Source organism: Schistocerca serialis, chromosome 4, assembly GCF_023864345.2.
Source record: "Schistocerca serialis cubense isolate TAMUIC-IGC-003099 chromosome 4, iqSchSeri2.2, whole genome shotgun sequence".
Lineage (NCBI taxonomy): Eukaryota > Metazoa > Arthropoda > Insecta > Orthoptera > Acrididae > Schistocerca > Schistocerca serialis.
In genome coordinates this window covers 114,861,383-114,885,393 of record NC_064641.1, presented here as the reverse complement: position 1 = coordinate 114,885,393, position 24,011 = coordinate 114,861,383, and the positions used below count along the sequence as shown (strand labels likewise).

At 42.2% G+C, this 24,011-nt stretch overlaps 1 protein-coding gene across 1 annotated transcript in view; it reads right to left on the bottom strand.

Annotated features, from left to right (window-relative positions):
• Positions 1-1,613: 1,613 nt before the first annotated feature.
• The window catches only part of LOC126475221 (inactive selenide, water dikinase-like protein), a 48,649-nt gene continuing 26,251 nt past the window's right edge, over positions 1,614-24,011 (bottom strand). Inside the window, exon 2 of the mRNA XM_050102887.1 lies at positions 1,614-3,059. The gene's annotated coding sequence lies outside the window, so the exon portion shown is untranslated. The remainder of the gene's footprint in view (positions 3,060-24,011) is intronic.

Here is a 24,011-nt window from a genome sequence, read left to right as displayed (position 1 = left end):
TGGGGCATGCAGGCACTAGAAACTGCCAGCTGCAGCATCGCGAAGTGGAATGTGGAGGGGAAAATCAGGAGCGGAAAAGGAGAGGAGCGGGGAAGGGGACAGAATTGGCAGGTACCTGGCCGAGGGCGACACACCAAGAGGGTGAGGGAATGCGAAAAGGGAGGAGGCGACAGGACAAGGGGGCAAAAACTGTTGGATGGAGGGTGTGGGAACAGCATATTGCCAAAGATTGAGATCAAAATAATTTCAGGAGCAGAGATTGTGTTATCCTTAAAACAACATTCCCTCACCCTATTCGTGTGCTGCCCTCTGCCAATGTACCCGACTGTCTTTTCCCCTTCTCTGCTCCTTTCCTTTTCCGCTCACCATTTTTTCCCCTACACCCCACCTCCAAGTGCTGCACATGCAACGCCTTGCCAAGTAGCTCTCTTGCCCACCTGTACCGTTTCCCCTCTCCTTCCCACCCCACTCTAGATTGCTATTCGTATTGACAGTATCATTCTGGTCAGAGCTGCCAGTGGCACTGGCCATGTGCGCTTGTCTGTGTGAATGTGTGTGTTTTATTTACTGAAGAAGGTTGTGGACAGAAGCTATAATATGTGTCTTTTTCATTGTGCCTGTGTGCAACTTGACAGGTATCTTCACGGTGAGTAGCAAACTATTCTTTTCCTAACATCATTGTTTATAGATTTATGGAACATATGTTGCACTTGCATACTACAAGTTTTCTGGAGATATTACACATAGTATGTAGGAATTAAGTGGTTTACACCAAGTGCTGATCATGTGAAATCCAACTTTCTTTGTTCATTCAGGAGCTGCACAAAGCAGCAGATAGCAGAGCTCAGGTAGATGCTGTATTTTTTTTTTACTTCCTGAAAGCCATCACCCAGTAAACAAAATACTGAGAACACACAAGGCAAGACAGATGACTTCCTAGCAAACGGTATTCAGTATGCCTTTCTTAATTGAGAGGCATCATCAGACATGTCATAAAATTCCAGATGCTTCTGGCATTCCTCACAGTGGGTTCACCATGCCACTGCTGTTGATGATTGTACATATGAACTTGGTGGATATCTGTATTCTTATGAAGATGTTTGCAGACAAAGTAGTTACAACTGTTAGGGAATCACTACAAAATCTGGATCAACTTGCAGATGATCAGCACACTGAGCAAAGATTGGCTGCTAATTATGAGTAAACAAATGTAAATAACACAGATAAACAGCAACACTGATTACACAGCTTACAAGAAAGATTTTTACAAAACCCTCACTCAACCAATCCTTTTGTTTTGTACACCATCCTGGACCCTAATCAAGTCAGACCAATAGAAGAGCTACAAAGGGTTTAAAGAACTGTACAATACATCATGGGTTTGTTTAATCAATGCAAGTGTCACAAATGTCTAGCAAAATGCCATAGGAGGCAGATAAGGAACACTGCGCATGATAGAGAACCTTACACACAAAATTCAGTTTGAGTTTGTTCCAAAGCGAATCACGTAATAAATTACTTCCACCTACATAAATTTTCATAATGACAATGACACTTCCAAGTAACAATATTAATAATTATTATACTTTAATTTATATGATAATAAACACAACTTGTTTTTCACAGTTTACTTTTATTTTCCTCCCAGAATAATTTTTGTCATAAAATTCTAGCCTTTGCTTGCCCAAAATCTTACATTAAAATTCTTACATTTTAAAACAAAACTTTCTGTAGTTGTAGTAAATGTTATATGACAAACTTTATTGTATTATTACGAACTATGTAACAGAATCAGAACATTACATAACCAAGCATGAGGGGGACAAAAAATACATCAAACAGCAAAGTTGTCAATATGTAAATAAATCTTTTATCAACACAAATAATGATATAAGCAGAACTTATACGTATTGTAGGATATTTGTTCTGATTTTAGGTATTACATCCCTATAATTACATAAAATCCAATTCAATTTAAACCAACAGAACATTTAACAGAAATTCATGCTGAAATGAACTATATATTTGCAAACAAAGTTGGTTAAATTCAGAATAGGAATCACTTCATAAATGTAAGACTCTAATATTAAAATCTGATACTCTAAGTAACTTCCACTTCTCTCAAAATAAATTTCTGTCTTTGATAGAATTCCACACAGTCAATCGTCTTGCCATACTATCAAACTGTCACATAGTTTACTTCAAACGCAATACCTTGAAGATATTAAGGCATAGTACATATTTCAACTCCCTCCAGTTACAAATGAGATAATATGATTGATATAATACTAATGTGAAAAATAAGCTATTTCTAAAATGTAACTGCTTAAGCTAAGAATATGAAATGCACAAGACAAGGATTTTAAAAAAATATGTGCAAATATAAACCACTCTAACAATGTATATGCTCCCTCTGATGGCACCAGAAAAAGCAAAGCTTCTTTCAGATCTACACTTTCAACATTTGTTACATATTTTTTCTATTTCAATATTTCAATTATCTCTTAAAATAATGCAAAAAATGTTCATGGCATTTATTGATACTCTATATAATGAAGCACAACAGGAGAGTGCTATTTTCAACCAGGACAGAATAATGGTCTACTATATACACAATTGGCTACATCAACTTCCACAGTCCTAAAAGTCATATCTCTAAATGTGGTATTCAGTCAGTAAAATATGAACACACTGCTATAAATTTCTTGCTCTACTTGTAGAATTTCTGACAGTTAAGGTTACAGAAGAATATAACATTCCCCATAAACTTCAGGTTACCAGAAATTAATTCAACAGTTCAATAAAGAAATCACTGTTCAAAAGCTAAAAACAATAATTTGTTTAAATTCATTTCATTCAGCGTGTGCAAACAAATGAATATTTACATTATTCAAAAACATTTCAAACAAGATAATTTATGTAGTAACATGGTGACACTTAACATCGTGCTGTCAGTTTTTAAGTTCCCATGAACTTAAAACATTTCTTCCAGTAATCAGGTTGATATCTGAGGTCGCTGTGAGTGTAAATCATGTAGGGTTTCACTATCTCCTGAAAACCTGAAAAGAAACAGTGGGCAATTATAGTTACAGTGTATTTACAAATCTAAATATGCACTAATGATATGAATTAATAGAGGGAAACATTCCACATGGGAAAAATATATCTAAAAACCAAGATGATGTGACTTACCAAACGAAAGCGCTGGCACGTCGATAGACACACAAACAAACACAAACATACATACAAAACTCAAGCTTTCGCAACAAACTGTTGCCTCATCAGGAAAGAGGGAAGGAGAGGCAAAGACAAAAGGATGTGGGTTTTAAGGGAGAGGGTAAGGAGTCATTCCAATCCCGGGAGCGGAAAGACTTACCTTAGGGGGAAAAAAGGACGGGTATACACTCGCACACACACACATATCCATCCACACATATACAGACACAAGCAGACATATACAGACGCAAAGATGTTGTTGAATGACAGGTGAGGTAGAGTGGCGGCAACTTGAAATTAGCAGAGATTGAGGCCTGGTGGATAACGGGAAGAGAGGATATATTGTAGAGCAAGTTCCCATCTCCAGAGTTCGGATAGGTTGGTGTTAGTGGGAAGTATCCAGATAACCCGGACAGTGTAACACTGTGCCAAGATGTGCTGGCCGTGCACCAAGGCATGTTTAGCCACAGGGTGATCCTCATTACCAAACAAACACTGTCTGCCTGTGTCCATTCATGCGAATGGACAGTTTGTTGCTGGTCATTCCCACATAGAATGCGTCACAGTGTAGGCAGGTCAGTTGGTAAATCATGTGGGTGCTTTCACACATGGCTCTGCCTTTCCGGGATACAGGACTGGAGTAGGTGGTGGTGGGAGGGTGCATGGGACAGGTTTTGCATCGGGGGCGGTTACAAGGGTAGGAGCCAGAGGGTAGGGAAGGTGGTTTGGGGATTTCATAGGGATGAACTAAGAGGTTATGAAGGTTAGGTGGACGGCGGAAAGACACTCTTGGTGGAGTGGGGAGGATTTCATGAAGGATGGATCTCATTTCAGGGCAGGATTTGAGGAAGTCGTATCCCTGCTGGAGGGCCACATTCAGAGTCTGATCCAGTCCCGGAAAGTATCCTGTCACAAGTGGGGCACTTTTGTGTTTCTTCTGTGGGAGGTTCTGGGTTTGAGAAGATGAGGAAGTAGCTCCGGTTATTTGGTTCTGTACCAGATCGGGAGGGTAGTTGCGGGATGCGAAAGCTGTTGCCAGGTTGTTGGTGTAATGGTTCAGGAATTCCGGACTGGAGCAGATTCGTTTGCCACGAAGACCTAGGCTGTAGGGAAGGGACCGTTTGATGTGGAATGGGTGGCAGCTGTCATAATGGAGGTACTGTTGCTTGTTGGTCGGTTTGATGTGGACAGACGTGTGAAGCTGGCCATTGGAAAGGTGGAGGTCAACATCAAGGAAAGTGGCATGGGATATGGAGTAGGACCAGGTGAATCTGATAGAACCAAAGGAGTTGAGGTTGAAGAGGAAATTCTGGAGTTCTTCTTCACTGTGAGTCCAGATCATGAAGATGTCATCAATAACTCTGTACCAAACTTTGGGTAGGCAGGCTTGGGTAACCAAGAAGGCTTCCTCTAAGCAACCCATGAATAGGTTGGCATACGAGGGGGCCATCCTGGTACCCATGGCTGTTCCCTTTAATTGTTGGTATGTCTGGCCTTCAAAAGTGAAGAAGTTGTGGATCAGGATGAAGCTGGCTAAGGTAATGAGGAAAGAGGTTTCAGGTAGGGTGGCAGGTGATCAGCGTGAAAGGAAGTGCTCCATCGCAGTGAGGCCCTGGACGTGCGGAATATTTGTGTATAAGGAAGTGGCATCAATGGTTACAAGGATGGTTTCCGGGGGTAACGGATTGGGTAAGGATTCCAGGCGTTTGAGAAAGTGGTTGGTGTCTGATGAAGGATGGGAGACTGCATGTAATGGGTTGCAGGTGTTGATCTACGTAGGCAGAGATACGTTCTGTGGGGGCTTGGTAACCAGCTACAATGGGGCGGCCGGGATGATTGGGTTTGTGAATTTTAGGAAGAAGGTAGAAGGTAGGGGTGCGGGGTGTCAGTGGGGTCAGGAGGTTGATGGAGTCAGGTGAAAGGTTTTGGAGGGGGCATAAGGTTCTGAGGATTCCTTGAAGCTCCGCCTGGACATCATCAGGAACGGGATTACCTTGGCAAACTTTGTATGTGGTGTTGCCTGAAAGCTGACGCAGTCCCTCAGCCACATACTCTCGATGATCAAGTACCACGGTCGTGGAACCCTTGTCCGCCGGAAGGATGACGATGGACCGGTCAGCCTTCAGATCACGGATAGCCTGGGCTTCAGCAGTGGTGATGTTGGGAGTAGGATTAAGGTTTTTTAAGAAGGATTGAGAGGCAAGGCTGGAAGTCAGAAATTCCTGGAAGGTTTGGAGAGGGTGATTTTGAGGAAGAGGAGGTGGGTCCCGCTGTGACGGAGGACGGAACTGTTCCAGCAGGGTTAAATTTGGATAGTGTCTTGGGGAGTTGGATCATTAGGAGTAGGATTAGGATCATTTTTCTTCGTGGCAAAGTGATACTTCCAGCAGAGAGTACGAGTGTAGGAAAGTAAATCTTTGACGAGGGCTGTTTGGTTGAATCTGGGAGTGGGGCTGAAGGTGAGGCCTTTGGATAGGACAGAGGTTTCGGATTGGGAGAGAGGTTTGGAGGAAAGGTTAACTACTGAATTAGGGTGTTGTGGTTCCAGATTGTGTTGGTTGGAATTTTGAGGTTTTGGAGGGAGTGGAGCTGGAAGTGGGAGGTTGAGTAGATGGGAGAGACTGGGTTTGTGTGCAATGAGAGGAGGTTGAGGTTTGCTGGAAAGGTTGTGAAGGGTGAGTGAGTTGCCTTTCCGGAGGTGGGAAACCAGGAGATTTGATAGTTTTTTTGAGGTGAAGGGTGGCATGCTGTTCTAATTTGCGGTTGGCCTGTAGGAGGATGCTCTGAACAGCCGGTGTGGATGTGGGAGAGGAAAGATTGAGGACTTTCATTAAGGATAGGAGTTGACGGGTGTGTTCATTGGCTGAGTTGATGTGTAGGTGAAGGATTAGGTGGGTGAGGGCAATGGATTGTTCAGTTTGGAACTGGTATAGGGACTGATGGAAAGAAGGGTTGCAGCCAGAGATGGGAATTTTAAGTGTGAGGCCTTTGGGGGTAATGCCAAATGCCAGACAAGCCTGAGAAAATAAAATATGCGAGCGTAATCTGGCTAGGGTGAAGGCATGCTTGCGGAGGGAATGTAAATAAAACTTAATGGGGTCGTTGTGGGGGTGTTGTGAGGGTGACATGGTATTAGAAAGTGGAAAGTGTAACATGAGGTTGAAATGAAAATGAAAATAACTGGAGAAAGTAACTGGAGATCTGTTGTGAAAAAGGCGAAAAAGTGTTGGATAAAGCTGGGCTATGTTGATCCTGTGGTGAACTTGAGTTGGTAGACAACGATGTGCACAAAGGTTAGGTGGTTGTGTTGCCGCCAAAACACGTTAAAGGATGGAGAGATTCGGGAAAATTTCGAAAAAACGGCGTGTAAATGTATTAAAAAGAGTGGTTTTGTGGTGGCAGATTATGAAAATGAGGCTAACAATTGTCTGGCGAAGAAATAATGACGTTAAAACCTGTGGGAAGCGGCTAAAAAATTATCAGTGATGTGGGAAAAACGGAAATGGAAATAAAGCGAAAGTTATCAGAACTAGACGAAATGGTTGTTTAATAGGTGAAAGGAACTGTTTGTGGAGTAGAAACGGTGGATTTTATAGCAGCGGTAGTGTTGAAAGCGGAAAAAAATTTTTTGGTTATGGTTTGGAAGTGGGTGACGTATTATTGAGTATATATAGGCGGGATAAAATTGTATAGTAGATTATGGTAAAAAGGAGAAGGTGAATACAAAGTGAAACTACTGGCAAAAACAAAAAGAGAAAATAAGACGACAGTAAAGATTTCGAAATGCAACAGTGACAATAACAAGCGTGATTGTTGGGTTCAAATTAATGATATGAATTAATAGAGGGAAACATTCCACATGGGAAAAATATATCTAAAAACCAAGATGATGTGACTTACCACACGAAAGCGCTGGCACATCGATAGACACACAAACAAACACAAACATACACACAAAATTCAAGCTTTCGCAACAAACTGTTGCCTCATCAGCCTTCTAATACCATGTCACCCTCACAAGACCCCCACAACGACCCCATTAAGTTTTATTTACATTCCCTCCGCAAACATGCTTTCACCCTAGCCAGATTACGCTCGCATATTTTATTTTCTCAGGCTTGTCTGACATTTGGCATTACCCCCAAAGGCCTCACACTCAAAGTTCCCATCTCTGGCTGCAACCCTTCCTTCCATCAGTCCCTATACCAGTTCCAAACTGAACAATCCATTGCCCTCACCCACCTAATCCTTCACCTACACATCAACTCAGCCAATGAACACACCCGTCAACTCCTATCCTTAATAAAAGTCCTTAATCTTTCCTCTCCCACATCCACACCGGCTGTTCAGAGCATCCTCCTACAGGCCAACCGCAAATTAGAACAGCATGCCACCCTTCACCTCAAAAAAACTATCAAATCTCCTGGTTTCCCACCTCCGGAAAGGCAACTCACTCACCCTTCACAACCTTTCCAGCAAACCTCAACCTCCTCTCATTGCACACAAACCCAGTCTCTCCCATCTACTCAATCTCCCACTTCCAGCTCCACTCCCTCCAAAACCTCAAAATTCCAACCAACACAATCTGGAACCACAACACCCTAATTCAGTAGTTAACCTTTCCTCCAAACCTCTCTCCCAATCCGAAACCTCTGTCCTATCCAAAGGCCTCACCTTCAGCCCCACTCCCAGATTCAACCAAACAGCCCTCGTCAAAGATTTACTGTCCTACACTCGTACTCTCTACATCTACATCTACATCTACATCTACATCTATACTCCGCGAGCCACCTTACGGTGTGTGGCGGAGGGTACTTATTGTACCACTATCTGATCCCCCCTTCCCTGTTCCATTCACGAATTGTGCGTGGAAAGAACGACTGCTTGTAAGTCTCCGTATTTGCTCTAATTTCTCGGATCTTTTCGTTGTGATCATTACGCGAGATATATGTGGGCGGTAGTAATATGTTGCCCATCTCTTCCCGGAATGTGCTCTCTCGTAATTTCGATAATAAACCTCTCCGTATTGCGTAACGCCTTTCTTGAAGTGTCCGCCACTGGAGTTTGTTCAGCATCTCCGTAACGCTCTCGCGCTGACTAAATGTCCCTATGACGAATCGCGCTGCTTTTCGCTGGATCATGTCTATCTCTTCTATTAATCCAACCTGGTAAGGGTCCCATACTGATGAGCAATACTCAAGAATCGGACGAACAAGCGCTTTGTAAGCTACTTCTTTCGTCGATGAGTCACATTTTCTTAGAATTCTTCCTATGAATCTCAACCTGGCGCCTGCTTTTCCCACTATTTGTTTTATGTGATCATTCCACTTCAGATCGCTCCGGATAGTAACTCCTAAGTATTTTACGGTCGTTACCGCTTCCAATGATTTACCACCTATGGCATAATCGTACTGGAATGGATTTCTGCCCCTATGTATGCGCATTATATTACATTTATCTACGTTTAGGGAAAGCTGCCAGCTGTCGCACCATGCATTAATCCTCTGCAGGTCCTCCTGGAGTACGTACGAGTCTTCTGATGTTGCTACTTTCTTGTAGACAACCGTGTCATCTGCAAATAGCCTCACGGAGCTACCGATGTTGTCAACTAAGTCATTTATGTATATTGTAAACAATAAAGGTCCTATCACGCTTCCCTGCGGTACTCCCGAAATTACCTCTACATCTGCAGATTTTGAACCGTTAAGAATGACATGTTGTGTTCTTTCTTCTAGGAAATCCTGAATCCAGTCACAAACCTGGTCCGATATTCCGTAGGCTCGTATTTTTTTCACTAAACGTAAGTGCGGAACCGTATCAAATGCCTTCCTGAAGTCCAGGAATACGGCATCAATCTGCTCGCCAGTGTCTACGGCACTGTGAATTTCTTGGGCAAATAGGGCGAGCTGAGTTTCACATGATCTCTGTTTGCGGAATCCATGTTGGTTATGATGAAGGAGATTTGTATTATCTAAGAACGTCATAATACGAGAACACAAAACATGTTCCATTATTCTACAACAGATTGACGTAAGCGAAATAGGCCTATAATTATTCGCATCTGATTTATGACCCTTCTTGAAAATGGGAACGACCTGCGCTTTCTTCCAGTCGCTAGGTACTTTACGTTCTTCCAGCGATCTACGATAAATTGCTGATAGAAAGGGGGCAAGTTCTTTAGCATAATCACTGTAGAATCTTAAGGGTATCTCGTCTGGTCCGGATGCTTTTCCGCTACTAAGTGATAGCAGTTGTTTTTCAATTCCGATATCGTTTATTTCAATATTTTCCATTTTGGCGTCCGTGCGACGGCTGAAGTCAGGGACCGTGTTACGATTTTCCGCAGTGAAACAGTTTCGGAACACTGAATTCAGTATTTCTGCCTTTCTTCGGTCGTCCTCTGTTTCGGTGCCATCGTGGTCAACGAGTGACTGAATAGGGGATTTAGATCCGCTTACCGATTTTACATATGACCAAAACTTTTTAGGGTTCTTGTTTAGATTGTTTGCCAATGTTTTATGTTCGAATTCGTTGAATGCTTCTCTCATTGCTCTCTTTACGCTCTTTTTCGCTTCGTTCAGCTTTTCCTTATCAGCTATGATTCGACTACTCTTAAACCTATGATGAAGCTTTCTTTGTTTCCGTAGTACCTTTCGTACATGATTGTTATACCACGGTGGATCTTTCCCCTCGCTTTGGACCTTAGTCGGTACGAACTTATCTAAGGCGTACTGGACGATGTTTCTGAATTTTTTCCATTTATGTTCCACATCCTCTTCCTCAGAAATGAACGTTTGATGGTGGTCACTCAGATATTCTGCGATTTGTGCCCTATCACTCTTGTTAAGCAAATATATTTTCCTTCCTTTCTTGGCATTTCTTATTACACTTGTAGTCATTGATGCAACCACTGACTTATGATCACTGATACCCTCTTCTACATTCACGGAGTCGAAAAGTTCCGGTCTATTTGTTGCTATGAGGTCTAAAACGTTAGCTTCACGAGTTGGTTCTCTAACTATCTGCTCGAAGTAATTCTCGGACAAGGCAGTCAGGATAATGTCACAAGAGTCTCTGTCCCTGGCTCCAGTTCTGATTGTGTGACTATCCCATTCTATACCTGGTAGATTGAAGTCTCCCCCTATTACAATAGTATGATCACGAAACTTCTTCACGACGTTCTGCAGGTTCTCTCTGAGGCGCTCAACTACTACGGTTGCTGATGCAGGTGGTCTATAGAAGCATCCGACTATCATATCTGACCCTCCTTTGATACTTAACTTAACCCAGATTATTTCACATTCGCATTCGCTAATAACTTCACTGGATATTATTGAACTCTCTGCTGGAAGTATCACTTTGCCACGAAGAAAAATGATCCTACTCCTACTCCTAATGATCCAACTCCCCAAGACACTATCCAAATTTAACCCTGCTGGAACAGTTCCGTCCTCCGTCACAGCGGGACCCACCTCCTCTTCCTCAAAATCACCCTCTCCAAACCTCCCAGGAATTTCTGACTTCCAGCCTTGCCTCTCAATCCTTCTTAAAAAACCTTAATCCTACTCCCAACATCACCACTGCTGAAGCCCAGGCTATCCGTGATCTGAAGGCTGACCGGTCCATCGTCATCCTTCCGGCGGACAAGGGTTCCACGACCGTGGTACTTGATCATCGGGAGTATGTGGCTGAGGGACTGCGTCAGCTTTCAGACAACACCACATACAAAGTTTGCCAAGGTAATCCCGTTCCTGATGATGTCCAGGCGGAGCTTCAAGGAATCCTCAGAACCTTAGGCCCCCTACAAAACCTTCCACCTGACTCCATCAACCTCCTGACCCCACCGACACCCCGCACCCCTACCTTCTTCCTAAAATTCACAAACCCAATCATCCCGGCCACCCCATTGTAGTTGCTTACCAAGCCCCCACAGAACATATCTCTGCCTACGTAGATCAACACCTGCAACCCATTACATGCAGTCTCCCATCCTTCATCAAAGACACCAACCACTTTCTCAAACGCCTGGAATCCTTACCCAATCCGTTACCCCCGGAAACCATCCTTGTAACCATTGATGCCACTTCCTTATACACAAATATCCCGCACGTCCAGGGCCTCGCTGCGATGGAGCACTTCCTTTCACGCTGATCACCTGCCACCCTACCTGAAACCTCTTTCCTCATTACCTTAGCAAGCTTCATCCTGATCCACAACTTCTTCACTTTTGAAGGCCAGACATACCAACAATTAAAGGGAACAGCCATGGGTACCAGGATGGCCCCCTCGTATGCCAACCTATTCATGGGTCGCTTAGAGGAAGCCTTCTTGGTTACCCAAGCCTGCCAACCCAAAGTTTGGTACAGAGTTATTGATGACATCTTCATGATCTGGACTCACAGTGAAGAAGAACTCCAGAATTTCCTCTCCAACCTCAACTCCTTTGGTTCCATCAGATTCACCTGGTCCTACTCCATATCCCATGCCACTTTCCTTGATGTTGACCTCCACCTTTCCAATGGCCAGCTTCACACGTCTGTCCACATCAAACCCACTAACAAGCAACAGTACCTCCATTATGACAGCTGCCACCCATTCCACATCAAACGGTCCCTTCCCTACAGCCTAGGTCTTCGTGGCAAACGAATCTGCTCAGTCCGGAATCCCTGAACCATTACACCAACAACCTGACAACAGCTTTCGCATCCCGCAACTACCCTCCCGATCTGGTACAGAACCAAATAACCAGAGCCACTTCCTCATTCTCTCAAACCCAGAACCTCCCACAGAAGAAACACAAAAGTGCCCCACTTGTGACAGGATACTTTCCGGGACTGGATCAGACTCTGAATGTGGCCCTCCAGCAGGGATACGACTTCCTCAAATTCTGCCCTGAAATGAGATCATCTTGGTTTTTAGATATAAATATGCACTAAAATATTCTAATGAGCAAAAACTCACACTAGCAACTCATTCCACATATACTTCTAGGAAAACTGATATTAGGCATTTCAATGCTCATAAATTATATAATATATATTAATGATATAATATATCCTAAACTTACGCAGGTCTTCAGTTCATTATTAAATTTTCCCCACAAGTTAATTTGTGTATTCATTTAATGACACGTTATACACTTGACTCTTCTCTCATTTTGCAATTTAACTTATGCATACTCATTTATGATCAACAGCCAGCTAATTCTGCCTGCCATACTGAAGGAACATTCATCAAAGTGGCAGGATTTTAATGGTTCACACTAGCAAAGGCAAATGCTGACACAGCATAGAGCTGAAGGAACCAGTAGCGAATATTTTCAGCAAAGCAACTAGACAGCGTGCGTCAAAACTTAAGATAGAGAGAACTATACAGATACGGCTTTTCCAATGAGCTAATCTAATAAACAACGTTAGACATCCAGGCACAGTGTGTCCGCTACCCATTCTTAGAACTGTTTTGTACTGCACTCATGATATGCATATTACTAACAAGCACTATAATAATAAAAGCTGCGAGAATTCGATTATGACTACTGCTGCAAAAACGGACAACAAAATAACTGTATGCAGATTCTGCATGATAAAAATTGGTAAGAGGGAGAAAAGTGTTAACAAGAATAGCTGTTTGCATATATAAAATTTAAAAACTCACTTCTGCATTTTATAAAAAAACTAGGAGACTGTGTTGATCACCACTTTTACTACATGGCCCAGATGAAGTTTGGCTACAACAGAATTCTATAAATAATTATGAGAGGCATACTACAAAAGCACACAAAATGAGGAAAAGTGTGATATTTTGTAGCCAATGATTCCTCCTCACAGTAGAGCTGAAGGAAAATGTAGAGGGATGAAAGAAAATTACTGTTGAAGTCAAATAAACCTCAAGTCAGGGTAAACTTACTGGACAGGAGAGGGAAAGACTTACTGTTGGTACCCACACCAGATGAGATTTGAAAACCAGATAACAAATGCAGAAGATACGGTAATAAGCAAGATGGGAGTTCACTGTAAAAATACTGCAAAAGTTTCATAAGAGCAGAGAACTAAGTGCATAATACATGTTAGACAGGAGAGGGGAAAGGGAAAATTAGTTCAGAAAGTTCTTATACATACAAAGCAGCGTATGTTCAGGATATCCTCCCCTGGAATGATTTCAAATTTGGCACAGAAACAGCTGGACTCTCAAGTAGCAGCACTGTAGTGGTTATAACAACCCAGTTCCAATAGAGGGGAGATATGGGCAAAAAGTTTCTTTACAGTCCCTGACACATAGGCTGCCCTGCACAGCAGGCATGTTGTGCAGGAACAGTATAGGCCTGCCAAATCAACTTGCTTTGCACGGCAGCCTACATGACAGGCACAACAAACATTTCTCTGGGCCCTGTTAGACTGCCCTACATGACTGGTGTTTTATGTTGCAGTGGTACTGACCAAGCTTTATGGATCTGCTTTGCATGGCAGCCTGTATGTCAGGGGCAAATAAATGATTTCCAAACCCCTGATGTGCAGCCTGCATCACAGGCATATTGCGGGAGTAGTGTCTGCCTATTTTATTGAATTGAAATGGAGAATTTGGGGGCAGAGGTGGAAGGAGAGAGGGGGAGGAATATACAGTCAGAGAGGGGATGGCGGAAATGCAGAATGAGGGGGGAGGAGGAGATGGAGAGGCAAAGAGTGGAGATGAGGAAATGAAAGGCAGGAGGATGAGATGGACACAGAGAGGGGAGAAGGTAGTGTGTTCAATGTACATGTATAATGCATGTGCAGGTGAAGCCAAGGGGAAAAGGCCATTAAGCACTAAAAGATAAAAGGAAGTGAAGGAAAGGAATAGTTAATGAATGGAAATGCCAAGACCACAGAAATTACCATAAAATTTAGGCGGGTGCCGAAAACCAAGCACAGACCACAAAGCCAGTTCTCACGTGCTAAGTTCCAAGAAACTTATGTTGGGGAGAATCCAGATAGCATGTGTAGGTGCCTGTTTCACAATATATTTAACATGCAGAAATTGTATTGGTTTCCACAATCAATGTGGCCTAAATTTATGTTAAATTCTGTGTTCTCAGCTTTTCCTTTCATTATCTGTTCCTTTTATCCTCTATTTTTTATTAATGTTTTCTAACTTCTCATCCACCTCTCCCACCTGGCCTCTTTCTCCGGATATTTTTCAGTAATCTCTGTCTTGCTTATTACCTGTTCTTCCACATTTAAGTTATCCAGTTTTCAAATCTTGTCCAGTGCAGATACCAACAATCTGTCTTTTCCTCTAATCCCGCCCAATAAGTAACCCTATGTCCACAGATCGGGGTGAATTTCCCACAACTATTTCCATTTCTTAAACCTCACCAGTCCTTTTCCTCCTTCATACATGTTTTCCCCTACTGCCACTTGATGCCCAGACGTTTGTATTTATTCATATTATATTTCCAAACACTGATTATTTTTGTAGATAAACAGTAACACTGATAAAACTATATGAATGAGAGAGTAAGCTGTCATGCCAAGAATTCCAGCACAAACCGGTCAGATCACTCTGTTGAATTATAAAAGCAACATACTTACCAGCATAGATGAGTATCTTATTGCATTTTACACCTGTTAGTGATTAAGAAGACAAAGAGTGGCATAATGTAAAATAATTATTGCACACAGATAGGCTAGTGCTAAATCCCAGAAATGAATTATTAATAGACTGAAAGGTTACGGTGAATAATTAAATGAAATGCCCCACGAGAGCAAAATATTCTATTCTATACAACAAAGAACATGAAACTGAGTAAGAAATCAATAACAACCCAAAAGCTTACACGAGAAATTTGGAACTAGACACTATATCAGAACATCAAGACCCCCTCTATAAGTCATGAAACAGACAAGAGTTATTTTGCATATTAATATAATGTTGGTGCTATAATGGTCCTTTCACTTCAAAAAAGCTACAGATGTTTAATCCCTTGTAAAGGCCACAAAAGAAAATTGTGTGGGACTTACTATCAAAAGCACAATTTCTTCATGCACTGAACTAAAAATAGCAACACAACAGAAACCAATTCTGCGAACAGTCCATTCACTAATTTTCTTCGTTACTTAAATTTACACAAGTCTTAATTACAAAAATACATGTCATTTTTTCAGTTTTTCCCTGAGTATTTGTTGACAAACCATAACCACAAGCCCTGTGCAAGGCTTATTCACCTGGCTAACATGCAGCTGAGTGGTGGAGCGGTTTCAGGTCTGGAGAAAAGACTTAACTTTGCTCCCACCCCTAGTTCATACTAGTCACAGACATCATCAGCAAAGCTGAACAGGTTACAGTACAACTACGGCCTAAAGCAATTGAAGTACATCGAGAAACTTGTGCTCTGATGAGAACTAAGGTTACAAAGTCAAACATTACCATCAGAGAAAGGGCAGCCATTCCGGACCCTGTGCCCTGAGATTGTTATCTTAATGCAGAAAAAGGCACTACTACTGTTACACTCTCCAACAAGGACTGTACTAAGATGATGCAGAGCCTGTTAGATGACAACTCCTGCAGGAAGATCAATGCTGACCTTGCCAAGAAGGTGGAGAACGAGACCGGACTGACGAGTTACATGAGGATGTCAAAAGAAATCATTAACAAAGGACTGTGTGTCTGGCCCAGGAACTGGAACATCTCAGAACTATACTACAGAAAAACAGTTATGCAAAATGGCCTACTGAGCACATTCTTCATGCCACCACTACAGTACAACCTGTGGAGATCGAAGAAGTCATGCAGGAAGAGGTAACCACAGCCATTATACTGCATACCAACATAGCACACTAGCGGAAAAAGTCAGGTCCATACTGAAAAAGCACCAAGGAAGAATTGTCTTTTGCCTGCTCAATAAAACACCAGCATAATTGGGGAGCGTCAAAAATGAGCTCAGTCTGCAAAAGGCCACAGTATATCAGATTCCATACCACTGTATGCACCACTGAAAACTGATGCTGATAACACCAGTGACATACTGGACCAATGTATCTCAACAAGTCAGCAGTCTCAGAGCATTGTATGTCAAAGAATCATGCGCTAGAATATGAAGGTACTAGGATTTTAGCAGACTTCAAAACACTTGGGCAGTGCTATAGAGAATCCATCAAAATTTACACCAGGGACTATCTTATATACTATGACTGTGGTTATAAACTCTGCGCACCCTTCGGAACTCAGTTCGTCAGCAACTCTAACGATGATGACATGTCTGATTGGCAAAATATAGTGCTCATTTACACTATCAACCGGCAGTACACCCTAGACTGTAAAAAAAACATTTAGGAGTAAAGGAGATCACTCACCAAATAGTACAGACATTGAGCCATCGACAGGCACACACAAAAAAATGAAAACTTGCTCTCTTTCGGATAAATCCTTTAACAAGCTGGAGAACGCGTGCAGAGGGTTAGCAGAGGTCGAGGCCACAACTATTACTGGAATGAAGGGAGGTATTACAAGGATAACTCCATCTGCATACTTAAAGTTGTTGCTGGGTGGAAGGGTCAGTTGGAAGAAAGGAGGGAAAGTTGGGTTTAACATGCCATCGACATCAAGGTCATTAGATGGATTGTGGCAACAATAGGGAAGAAAATCAGCCGTTCCCTTTCACTGGGACCATCTCGGCATTTGCCTAGATCAATTTACAGAAATTACGCAAAACATAAATCAGGATGGTCAGCCAAGCATCTCAACCCCCGTCCTCCCGCATGCAATCCAATGCGTTAGCTGGAGGATCCAGATGGCACAGGACGTGAAGTACTGATTTATCTCTAATAACCTGCTCAACACATCTGCATGTCACATTCCTATCCTGTATACCTGCTGCCTACCTGACAACACCCTCATCTTAGACCACTGTGTGTGTGTGTGTGTGTGTGTGTGTGTGTGTGTGTGTGTGTGTGTGTGGGGGGGGGGGGGGGGGGAGTAGTAGCATATACATGCTTTAGCTCATTAAAGGATTTTTCATAAACTATCATGTTTTTATTCTGTTGTGTGCCTGTCAAGAGCTTAATGCTTCTACTTTTCAGTGAAGTGGTCTACTTTACTTCTACATTATCCAGATTCTACCAAAAACTTTCCATAAAAAGAATGTCTGCCATGCCTTGCTTTCAAATGCAAATTTCACATCACTGAAGGCACAGTTGTCCAAAACCAAACCTTCCAATGTGGCATATGAATTATTTTTTTGTGGGATTTATCACAAAATGTATTGAATTAACTTTTTATGGGACATCAGGAACACCTACAATTGGCTCAATACAACACATTTAACTTTCTGCGTATTATCTGTGACAGACGGAACTAATGGATCCATTTGGGTTACAAAGTAAGGTAGGAGCACACAATGCAATAATGACCCTCCTATGACTTACTTTAGAAGATGGTTAAAGGAAGACGAATCTATGTTTACAGAGTGAGAGGAAGTTTTTGTAATACAGGGAGGGAAATGTTATATACAACCTGTATAGATACCAGACTGCAATTTGGGAAGCAAACAGCTATACTAGAGAAGATATAAATGCAGACTGACAATAGCTACAAAATAATATTTCAAAAACAGAAATCTGTTAAAATTTAATATAAAATGATCCTGGTTCATAAATAAGATGTCAATTTGGTAAAGAAAAAGTGTAGGGTGTAAAATGGCACAAAGATATCAATGTTTGAATACAGTAAGCGGGCTCAAATCGACTTCGGTTGCATCAGTTATGCAAAGGTTTGCATAGGACTGACTAGCTCAGAGAGAGAAATTATTAATAGTGGAATGTAACTTCTTAGCACCAGCCATTCTGCAAGAAACATTTAAAATTATTCAACCAACAATGGAAATCAACTGCATTCTGGGTCAGACTCCTAAGAACATTGAATAAATAAAATACGCACTATTCATTCTCACTGCCAACAGAATGGATTTCCATGTCAATGGAATGCAAATAATACATTCACTGAAAAAATATTTTGAGATTGACACTGACAGTCCTGCGAGTCTTGTGCTCAATCTGGAATTTTTCTTAGCCACACAAACTTTGCTGTCTGAGTATTTCATCACTACTCTACCACAACCTGATTCTGTTGTTAAAACGGATTTTTTAAATACTCAACTGTTTGATGCTTACTACCACAATATGAACAGAAATTTTGTGAAAATAACAGAAAATGGCTTAAATAAAACTGAAATCTGCAAAAAATAATACCAAAATTTATCATTACATAAAGATATTTGTCACCAGTTTTGCACCTAAATGGACTGAAGACATTAGATTGCAAATTTACAAGAAAGGCTATAGCAGCCTCGGTCTATCTGATATGTAACAACAACAATAATAATAATAAATGATGAATAAGAAACAAGTGTCAATTACTGAAACAGGTTGATACTACCCTCAAATCCATAATTTTCAAAGCTGCTTTGTTATTTGGTGAGCAATTGAAGTTTTATTAAACAGAATGAACAGGTCCTTTGAATAGGTTTGTGGAATTTATTTATTATTTTTCGAAATGAGAAGAGCTCCATAGAACCTTCTCTCTTTATGTAACAAAAAAAGAGACAGAGATAAACATCGAAATGAGTAACATCAGGTAATAACACTTACGCTATATGGTTAATCTTACAGCAAACATAAAACAAGAATCAGATAGAAGCACCTGCTATCATCAGCAAAAATTGTTATCAAAAAATAATTGAATAAGTTTAAAAATTTACACACTTGACCTTAAAAACAAGAGAAACGTAGCAAGCTGTCTCACTAATTTAAATACAATAATTTAAATAATTACAAGCTTCATCCAAGCAATAAATTATTAGTTTATCAGTAAGAAAGAATACTGTCATTACTCAACCTCACAGAGTAATTCAAAATAACATTACTGTTTTACGACAGAGGCGACAATGCTCTAACCTAAATGGACAAGCCTAACTGTCTCTTTGTCGTGCAAGCTAAGTGGTTAGTACTATTCCTACATTTCCTAACTTTGCACTTTTCACTGACCTAATGTTTTACGATGGTCCTGACTGCTGCACAGCAGTTTTACACAAAAAGTGATGGAACTGTATTGTAACAGGACCGCTGTTATTGTCTATAAACATAAATGATCTGGGAGACAGGGTAAGTATCAGCCTGCTGATAATGCTGTGGTGTAAGAGAAGGTGTCATCGCTGAGTGACTGTAGGAAGATACAACATTTATTAAATATCCGGGCGTGACGTTGCAAACCAGTATGAAATGGAATGAAAATGTCAAACAAATAGTCAACTTTGATTAAAGAGGAGAATTTAAGGACAGTGGTTCATCTCTAAAGGAGATTGTATTTAGCACACTAAAGTGCGCATCATTTATGATGGCGGCCGTGTTTAGGTTCGTTCTGCGCATCTGATGTCACAAAACACAGTCAGCCAATGAACAGAGAACGACGTTGCCAGAGCTCGACTGCAGTACAGAGCATGGAAGAGTGTCTTCAGTTTTAGAAACGTTCAGTCATAAATAAAGTAATGGAACAAAAGCAATGTCTTGATAGCAGACTTTCTATAAAAGAAAGTTTGGAAAAAGCATTCTTTATACCAACTGTTTCTTCATATTCTATTAACTAATTAATAAGCAATAAGTCTCCTAATTCAGGTGATAGCAAGGAAATTCATTCTTACTAACAGCTTTTTCGCAATAAAGAACAGCGGTAATTATTTATTTCCTATTGTATTTCGATGAAACGTGAGTAATTCATAGTCATACCAACAGTGTTTGTCGGTATTTTGCGTGACTCATTAAAATCCTCTACGAATCTGGTTGAACGATGAGCTGCATTAGTGTAATGGTTAAGGTGTTTGGCTACTAAGCTAAAGGTTCTGAGTTCAAGGAGGATGAGGAGGATATTAGTGTTTAACGTCCCGTCGACAACGAGGTCATTAGAGACGGAGCGCAAGCTCGGGCGAGGGAAGGACGGGGAAGGAAATCGGCCGTGCCCTATCAAAGGAACCATCCCGGCATTTGCCTGAAGCGATTTAGGAAAATCACGGAAAACCTAAATCAGGATGGCCGGAGACGGGATTGAACCGTCGTCCTCCCGAATGCGAGTCCAGTGTGCTAACCACTGCGCCACCTCGCTTCTGAGTTCAAATCTTGTTCGGTGCCTCATATTTTTTTTTTACTTGAAAACAATATCGAAGCATGAATTTTATTCGTTTGAATGTAATTTTTTGAAATTTCTAGTGGCAACTAAAATCGACCATATGGAAAGTATGCGCTGTGGACTTTTACTACTGCAAACTCTTCAAAATTTCATGGAATGGTTTGCTACATTTAATGCTGCACAATAACTGTGTTGAACATCGAAACAAAATTAAGTCATTTATGGGGAGAAGGTATCAGTCAAGAAGATATGTAAAAAATCAAAGTTTTGGGCCAAATACTTTTTGTGAAATCAAATGATAAGTGTGTCAAAGCAGTCGGAACACCATGTGTCTGCACAGGTGAGCAGTGCAGTGATGACAAAATCGCGCAAAGCGCGGAATGCGGGGAGCACGTCTCTGAAGTAGTGAAAGGGTTAATGCGGCCTTGGTGGCTTTACTTAATAAACTGCGCGCTCCCCCCTAAATGTAGGTTTGCGAACTATACTATACAGTCGGAACACCATGTGTCTGCACAGGTGAGCAGTGCAGTGATGACAAAATCGCGCAAAGCGCGGAATGCGGGGAGCACGTCTCTGAAGTAGTGAAAGGGTTAATGCGGCCTTGGTGGCTTTACTTAATAAACTGCGCGCTCCCCCCTAAATGTAGGTTTGCGAACTATACTATACTGTGGCGCTGCTTCTCTTGGTGCGTGCAACTGGCAACGCAGCAATCTCCCGCGTCTGGGCAGGCATGCGCGAGCCGCCAAGATAAAAGAATTGAACTATAGTGTGATGTATTGCTGGTTAGTGTTTGAGTGTTTGACATACAAATCAGGCTGGATTAAAGGATGACACCAAAGCAATTTAGGAGCAGGCTTTTTGATTTGCTACCAGTAAATTTGAACAACACACAAGTATTACGGAGTTGCTCCCAGAACTCAAATGGGAATCCACGGAGGGAAGGTGACATTCTTTTGAGTAGAACTGATATTGGGTTTTAACTTTCCTTGCAATATTTTAAACATAGTTATATAACATTTAACTTAAAGGGAGGGAGTGAAGGGGGGAGGGGGGGGAATTTCACGTGGATGCATGGTATCACGGCAATATAAATTAGTAAGACCTTCTTGGGCTTCTATCCGCATCGGTTGGTTAATATCTCACAAGCTTTCAAGCGAGTTCTCCTCGGAAACTGTCAAGTGGTAAACGAGTGCTGTACCCTCCGTGTTATATAACCATGTTGCTGGCTGTGACATCACTGGTGCCCTCTTCCTTGCCAGCTATCAGGAATGCTTCAACCTCATCTGTCATTAGGAGGATGAAGGGATTTTGGGAGGCATCATAAAAGAAATGGTACAAATAAAAATGAGGATGGCAGTTTGTAGCTCACCACAGCGGAGGACCCGGCAACTGAGAGCGTGAAGCGGGCACGACAGACAAGGGACATAAACATTACCACAGTTGGCAAGGAAGACAGCATCAGTGATGTCATAGCCAGCAGTTCTGCTATATAACAGTGAGGCAACAGTGACACGGCAGTCATTTACCACTTGACAATGACTGAGGAGAACTCGGTTGAAAGCTCGTGGGAAGTTTACCACCTGACTCAGCTGGAAGTCCTGGAAAATTTTATTAATTCATATCACTGCAAGACCACATATTCATACATTACATACCTCTACAGAGGAAACATGTTGCAGCATTAAATGCCTGGGGAAACTGTGTGCTAAGAAGGGTACCTGTTAAGCTCTCTAACCTTCCTGCTACGCTGCCAAGATGAGAAAACTATTCCAAGATTTGTCATGTTGTGTCATCACATGAACACTTCGGCAGCCAGAAGAATCTATCATCGTGCCAACTCTGCTCTGCTGTGGCGAAGCTTACATTTCACTCAGAGGCAGCTGGATTAAAATGGTTGTGAGCTAATTCAAATAGTCGCAAGCTACTGGCTGTCCACCTGCAATTCACAGAGGTACCCTCGGAACTAGATTAGGAGTGGATCAATGTGGCCACCATAGCACAACAGGTGTCATCAAAGAAACAGAATGAGAAATTCATCAGGTTCTCTCAACAGCAACACGATGCAGAACGAAAATCTACTGAACGAACTGTATCAATACGCGGAGACATATTGACACGGGTGCCATTTCAGCACTTAAGAACAGTCTTAACTTTGCACCAGCACCTCTGAGTACCCCAAGTGATACAGGTTGTGGGATTGAGAAGCAGTCGACAAGATGCCTGGTTCGTCTGTTTTGTTTTACGGCACAAAAATAACTAGAGTCATAATGCATCCAATTATAACTGTAGAACACGAAGACAACTAATATGTAACTTAGGTTAAATGATTTCCTCATGGCGAGAGGACCGAGAAGAGGTCATTCAAGTGGCTGGGAGAAGCTTAATAACCCAGAGCTTTTTTCCTGTGAAGGGAGGACTGGTAGTAACATCAAAGTGACACCACCTGCTGCAGACACAGAGATCATCGGAGGGAAAGTAAGAACTAATGGGCTGAGGTACGAAGACTGCAGCCTGTGCAGCAGCGTCAGCAGCCTCATTTCCTGTCAGATCGACGTGACCGTGAACCCACATAAACATCACAGTGGCTCCATCATGAACAAGTGACATCTTTCCTGGACCCATTTCACTAGGGGATGGATGGTGTACAACACACAGGGGCTTTGAAGGGCACAGAGAGTGGGAGCAGATGAGGCAATTGAAAAGCCTGCATTGTCAGATGTACAGCGTGGCTTGATACGGGGCAAAGAGCTCTGCTGTAAATGCTGAGCGGTATTCCGGAAGGCGATACTGAGAAACATCTGTGCCAGTACGGAGGCACACTAACACCAAGGTCAGTTCGGGAGCCATCAGTGTACACAAAGGTACAATCACATAGTTCCGTGCAAAGGTTGTGAAACTGGAGGCGATAAAGCGAGGCCTGGAGTAGTGTCCTTAGGAAGCAAATGAAGGCCAAGGCGAACACAGGCCACTGCACAAAGCCAAGGTGGTGATGGGTTTACACCCACTGAGTAAGCTGTAGGCAGTGTGAAGTTAAGCTGCCTGAGCAAGAGCCAAACGTGAACTCCAGCAGGTAAGAGAGAAGAGGGACGAGTCCCATACTGGAGGTCAAAGGAGTCATCGAGCGAGGCGGCATAGGATGGGTTGCCAGGCATGGCAAACAAATGGCATGCACATCTGCCGACGAGAAAGTCACGGCGGGAGGACAGTGGTAGTTCAGCAGCTTCTGCACACAGACTCTCAACCAGGCTAGTGTAAAATGTGTCAGTGGCCAAACAGAATGCCACGATGGTGGATAATATTGAGACGGCGTATGAGGGATGGACGTGCATATGTAAAACGAAACACGAAGTCTAATTTCAAACGGACAAGGTAACCATATGAACAGAGGAGAGTGGCTCAATCTGCTCCCCACTGAGGACATGTAGGCCACTGAGGGACTGCGTACAGTGGGCTGCCGGGTGAGTAAAGACAATTGAGCCACTCCTGAATACCATGCTCAATGAGACAGGTTGAGGAGAAGTGCAATAGATGGCAAAATCATCAAGGAAACCCCACTTGTAGAGAGTACAGAGGATAAGAATCCACCAGCAGGTGTTGTGGGCTTTCTCCAAATCAATAAATATGGCCACAGTCTAGGATTTCCG